The sequence below is a fragment of the Gossypium hirsutum genome, chromosome D03, assembly GCF_007990345.1.
Source record: "Gossypium hirsutum isolate 1008001.06 chromosome D03, Gossypium_hirsutum_v2.1, whole genome shotgun sequence".
Lineage (NCBI taxonomy): Eukaryota > Viridiplantae > Streptophyta > Magnoliopsida > Malvales > Malvaceae > Gossypium > Gossypium hirsutum.
The window spans coordinates 13,019,005-13,025,860 of record NC_053439.1 but is presented as its reverse complement, the minus strand read 5'-3'; positions in this window follow the sequence as shown (position 1 = coordinate 13,025,860).

Below are 6,856 nucleotides of genomic sequence, written 5' to 3'. Positions count from 1 at the left end.
GGTTGCACATACTTTAATATTATTCATGTAAACGAAAGAGGCTGACCATTGTTTCCATGTGTGATTTGTGTTTATGTGCGAGATGTTCAAACCAACTTCCTGCTGGACCTGTTTTGTGAATTCGCAATCTCGAAAAAGGTGTTCCATAGTTTCTTCTCCAACTGAGCAGACTGGACATACAACACCGTTCCTGAGTCTTCAAAGTTTAAGGATACTGAGTGTCGAAAGAAAAGTGTTAGGGACTCTCCACAGATGTATTTCTATTTTACTTGGGATCGGAAGATTCCAAAGCTTTTTAAAATAATCTTTTTTGTTGATTTGGTCTGTAACATGATCCTATAGTAGTAGAGTCTTAGTCATTAGCCATTTAAAGCCACTCTGAATTGCATACTCGCCTGATTTGTCCCCTCGCCATACTAGAACATCCGGTTGAGTCCTGCTTACCAATGGAATAGACAGGACTACTTCAGCTTGATCCCTTTCTAGTAAGTTCCTGATTGCCTCGTAGTTCCATGAAAACGAGTCTTTATTAATTAGATCAGCTACTTTGGAATAGTTGATATTTATGTGTTAATTCTTTACTCTTCTATCATCAGGGGTGGGTAGCCAAGAATCATTCCAGATGTTTGTTGATTCACCGTTCCCCATCCTCCAGCCTATTCCTTCTTTTAATAAGCTTCATGCGTTCCAAATGCTGCGCCAGGTAAAAGAGGGGTAAGCTCCTAACCTTGCATTTAAAAACTTATCACGCGGATAATATTTGAACTTCATAACGCACGCAAACAAAGAAACAAGTTAGGTGATTAGTCTCCATCCCTGTTTAGCCAACATGGTCGTATTAAACATTGCTAAATCTCTAAACCCTATACCTCCAAACGCTTTCGTACTACACATCACAAACCAATTACACTAGTGAATGCCTTTATTAGTTTTTAAATTGCACCACCAAAATTTACTCATCAGATTTTCTAATTATTTGCAAAGCAATACTGGTAATTTAAAACACTGCACGACGTATATCGGAAGTGCTTGTAAAATTGATTTAATAAAAACTTCTTTACCACCAAAGGACAAATTACAGATACTCCAATTCTTCGATTTTTGATTAACTCTTTCTTTTAGTTCTAGGAATACAACCTTCTTTCTCCTCCCTACCATTGTTGGTAAACCCATATATTTTTCCAGATTATTTGAAATTCGGACCCCCAAAACTCCCCCTATTTGCTCTTTAAGGACGTCTTGACATTTTACTGAAGTAAATCAATGAATTCTCGAAATTCACCAGTTGTCCAAAAATACTTTCGTATTCATTAACTACTGATTTCATTGAAGTTGCGCCTTCCATTGTTGCTTTCCCAAATAATATGCTGTCATCAGCAAAGAAAAGATGGGTGATAGCTAGCTCACCTCTGCCCACTCTAGCCCCTTCAATTTTTCTTTCCCTTTTAGCCTTATTTAGGAGCTTAGAGAAGCCTTCTACACATATGATAAATAAGCATGGGCTTAATGGATCTCCTTGTCTAATTCCTCTTGTTCGCTTGAATTTTTTCCCTTAAATCCCATTAAGTACTACCGAGTATGAAACTATTTTTACGCACCTCATTATTAGATCTATCCAACTATTGCAAAAGCCTAACATTTTCATCATGTTTTCAAGATAGTTCCATTTTACTCTGTCATAGGCTTTGCTCATGTCCAATTTTAAGGAAAAATATCATGTGCCTCCTCTTTTCTTTTTATTTTTTGAAGGAATGTAAAATTTCATAAGCTATCAGAATGTTATCAGTTATTTGTCTTCCTGGGACAAATGCACCTTGTGTTTCTTCAATACATAATTATAGCACCCTTCGAAATCTATTAACCACCATTTTTGAGATCAATTTGTAGATGATCTTACAAAGACTTATGGGTTTGAACTGTCCCAAATTCGTAGGGGCTTGTACCTTAGGGTTAAGCACAATATTGGTTTTGTTAATTTCCTCAAAATTCTTCCCATTATTCAGCACTTGGAGGCAATAATTAATAACGTCTTTTCCTATAATATGCCAAAATTTTTGGTAGAAGAACGCTGGGTATCCATCTTTTCCTGATGCTTTGAGAGGTGCTATACTTTTTAAAGCTTCCACCACCTCTTCTTTTGGGTAGAAGAACCTTTATTTGTATTTTTTTTTTGTGTTGGGTTGTAAAATTATGGAAGAAAGTAGTGTTTCGATCCTCCATGCTTAACCAATTAGCTCTTGCCCGTTGTTCCCAAAATAATTCTTCCTTATCGGCTTCCATGTTGAGTGCTAGTTTAACTTCTGTTAATTCAGCCAAGATGTCTTCATTTAGATCTTCTTTCTTTAAATTGTTAAGTCGCAATTTTAATTCCTTTCTGGTCTTCCATCTGGATCTGCTACTAGAGTTATCCCAAGATTTCAATTTCAATTTCAATTTCAGATCTTCTAATTTCTCTGGCAGATCCCTTTCTCCCAAATCCCATCCTTGACTGATTAACTCATCAAAATCATTTTCCAGCACCCAGTTAGTATTGAATCTCGATAGGCTTTTACTGTTCTCAAAATTTCCTCTTCCATGCGTCATTATATTAAGGATTATAGGACAGTGATCAGAAATACTATGACACTTATGTTGAACTAAAAAAAAATGCAAAAACCTTTCCCACCATAATGGATTTGCCACCCCTCTATCAAGTCTTTCACGAATGTTATTGCTTGGAAGTCTATCTCGTTCCCACGTAAACCATTGACCTGAAAAGCCTAAATCATTCAACTCACAATCTTCTAAAGCCTCTCTAAATGCCAAAATTTGTCTTTCCTCCCTTAACCTACCCCCTCTTTTTTCAAACGAGAAGAGTATTTCATCAAAATCCCCCATAACAAGCCATGGTAACTGGTTGCTTCTTTTTAATTGTCTAAGGAGGCTCCATGAATCCTTCACTTTATGCTCAATTAGCGAACCATAAAAACCTATAGAGTGCCAATATTTTTCTCCACTATTTTCCGTAACTTCAATGTCAATATGAGATCTAGAATAGCTTCTCAATTTAACAATTACTCCTTCCTTCTAGCCAAGAGAAAGTCCCCCTTTCGATCCGTCCGCACACACATCAATTCCGTTTACATAGCCATATATTTTTCTTATTGCTTTAATTCTTTTTTAATTGAATTTTGTCTCAATTAGAAACAAAATTTAAGGCTGAAGCTGTCTCAAGCTATTTTTGAGACCTTTTACTGTTGGCGGCTGCCCTAGGCCACGAACATTCCAGCTTAAGATTTTCATTGCATCTGGTCAGCCTGCTTATTAGCGGTCCCCGATATCTCATTATTAATTGAAGAACTTGAGCGGGTATTTTGATGAGTCCCTTCAATTTGTTGAATCATCTATCTTTTCTTTCCATCAACAGGTCTGATTGGTGTTTCTTCGAGTACCTCATTAGCTTCTATTATCATATTATACGTTACCTCGTTTTAACACCTTTGGTTTACAATTTCATTAACCTGATTAATCCTATTATATCTTCTACTTAATTCCTTTTCCAAGCCTTTTCCTCTCACATTATGAAATTCATTCTCTCCTTGAGATCACATTTGACTCCTTTTACAAATTTCTTCTAGGTCCATGTCACTTTTGATTACCTCTTTTGTTTCCTCCTAATGCCATTTACTTACAGTTATCAATTCCCTCATTGGTGCCGCTCTCAAAGAAATATCCCAACCAAATTCAACTTCTTGAGATCTCAATGAAATACAGAGAGGACAGAAGCTTTCACCGTGCCCTAGACACCCACACAGGAAACAGAATTGAAAAGTCTTTCATATTGAAAAGTAGCATAAGTTGACTTATCTTTGTCATACACTATTCGTTTCTTTCTTTTTAAGGGGCTTCGGACATTCAAACATACTTATATGCGCATGATCTTACGTAAACCCTTTGTTAAAATCTTTGTATCATAATCCAAAAATTCCCCAATAAAGTTTCCCAATTATCTTGCCATGCCTTCTGACATTGAACCCAATGGTAGATCATGTATTTGCACCCAAAAGTTTATGTAATGAAGGGGAACAAGTAACGGATCCTCCCCTTTCATTAATTTATGAAATATTATTAGGTGTCAATTAAAAAACCAAGGAATACAATCGATCAACCTTTTTAAATCAACTTCATTGTAGAATCGAAATGGAATCCATTTTTCCTCGATCTATGTTATGGTAACACTTTAAATAGGATGCCATAATTCAGAAAGAACGTTCCTTTAGGAGGGAAAGTGGATTGAACTATTTGTTAGCACCTTGCTTACTAGGCAGAGCCTGAAGTCCTCGTCTCCTTCGTCGATCTCCTCTTGTCCTGCAACAGGGTTGTCTTCCAAATCGTCTAAATTTAGATTTGCGAGATCTGATTCCATGCCTGTAATGGACAATCCTCTCTTACGATTTCTAATTCAAACTTAAAACCCTAAAAATTGGGTACAAATTGGGAAAATCCCAAACCTACAAGTCGGTAGACAGAAACAGAGAAAACCTAATCGTAGGTACGTAACAATGCTTAATATATTAGTTGAAATGTGTTGGGTTGTTTTTTTTCTCATATGGTATTTGTGTTTTTTATTTATTCGTTGTTGTATTTATATTTGATAGAAACTATATGTTTTGATACCTATAAATAACAATGCTAATTTTTTAGTTTTTAATTCGAGTTTTAGAATTGATTTGATGAAGATTCATAATTTATTAATAATATTAGCAACTAACTTTTATCAAATCAACTTAAAACTCGAATTAAACACTAAAAAATTAATATCATTACTTGTGAATATTGAAACATACAACTTTTACCAAAAATATTTATTATATTGAAAAAAACACAATAATCAAATTAAATACCAATTTATATATGAAGGTAAAAAACAATATAAAATAAATGTTTTATACGATATTTATTTATAGAATATAAGAGTGGAAACTTTTTTATTTTAAGAATAGTTGAAAATTATGGTTAGGTAGGGGGTCTGATTTTTTCTTTGTGGGAAGGAAAATGTTTTTCAAACAAACGTCAAAATCATCATCCTCCATTAATGAATAAGATGAACACCGGTCATTTTGATTATATTCATTTTGAAATTTTAATCAAATAAAATATCTTAAACATTTTCAAATTTCAAATTATGAGTATAAATAAATTTGTTGCTACCAATACTGAATGTCATCTTCCTACTTTCTCTCAAAACTTCACCCACGGTGGATAAAATATATTTTTCAAGAATTTTGTTTTATCTTTTATATTTATAATTCTTGGGGTAAATTATGCTTAATATTGTTAAATTATTAGTAAGTTTATGTTTTGGTCACTTAACTTTAAAATGTTACAAAATGATCATTTAAATATTCAAAAGTTTTCAAGAAAGTTGTTTGGATTTTTGTTTGGAGATTTGTGACATTCAAAATTATTTCTAAAAAAAACTGAATTGTAGAAGAGAAAGAGAATGTGAGCTTTTGATTAGTTCAAGCGATACGAACAAAGAAGAGGTCATACAACAACGATTTTAACAATCAAGTGACATGAAAACTTTTGAATTGTTCAGTGACCATTTTGTAACTTTTTGAAGTTGAGTGACCAAAACATAAACTTACTAATAGTTTAATAACATTGGGTATAGTTTATAATGAGATGGAGTAAAAGGGCCAAGACAATAATGTTAGTTTGGAGGGGTTAAAATGTAACACCCCTAACCTGTATCCTTCTCCTCCAAAATAGGGTTATAGAGCATTACCGGAGTTAATAAATTAATTTTCAAACATTTCATTTCATCAAGCATTCATATTTATGACCAATTAAAATCAAAACATTTATGAGCTAACATTAATCAATTTAACTTATACAAGTCATTATAACCAGAATCAAATCATCCAAAATTACCAATAGAACCAATGGATAATGTGATATATCTCCAACAAGCTTCCAACCCAATCGAGCTTCTGATAATCATTTAAATGCATCAAATAATTATACATATTACCAATAATAATTCGATTCCAATAATAAAACACGCATATAAATATAATATTCATTACTAAATAACATTCACTTCAATTAAAATTATATAGAATATAGCTCATACGAGCTCACCGGACTAAATTGCAGAAATACCAAAATTTAGGGATATTTTGAAAATTTTCTATTTTTCTCATATTTCCACCCAATATTGTTCTAAATTTCATTCAATTTTGTAATTTAGATAAATAAACAATCCATTTCATGCAAATTGGTCACTTTTTGATATTTTTACAAATTTACCCTTAAAGTTTCACATTTGTTCAATTTAGTCCCTGAACCTAAAACATGTAAATTGGTCATTTTTAATGAAAACTCATGCTAGTTAAATAATCATATATTTTCCTCCTCCTCCTCCTATCCATTCCACATCCTTAATGTATATAACATGCTTATAGGTAACATTATCTATAATTTCACCATTTACTTATATATATTCATTCAAAGCTATCCACTTGAGTCGTAGTCACTAAATTATTTATATCTTGAGATAAAGAACTCCAAATTAAGATCCGTAACTTTTATCTAAAACTAGACTCAAATATGTTCTTACCATAAAATTTTCAGAATTTTTGGCTTAGCCAATAAGTTCAGTTTATTCTTTAAAGTCATCCCTATTCTGCTGTCTAACAGTTCCGACCCTTCTTCACTAAAAAATAATTATCTCGTCGTACAGAATTCTAATGATGTTTCCATTTGTTTCTATTGAAAATAGACTCATTAAGTATTTAAAAATATAAATTTAAGCCTCTAATTATTTTTCTCCAATTTTTTATGATTTTCCAAAGTTAGTACAGGGGAACCC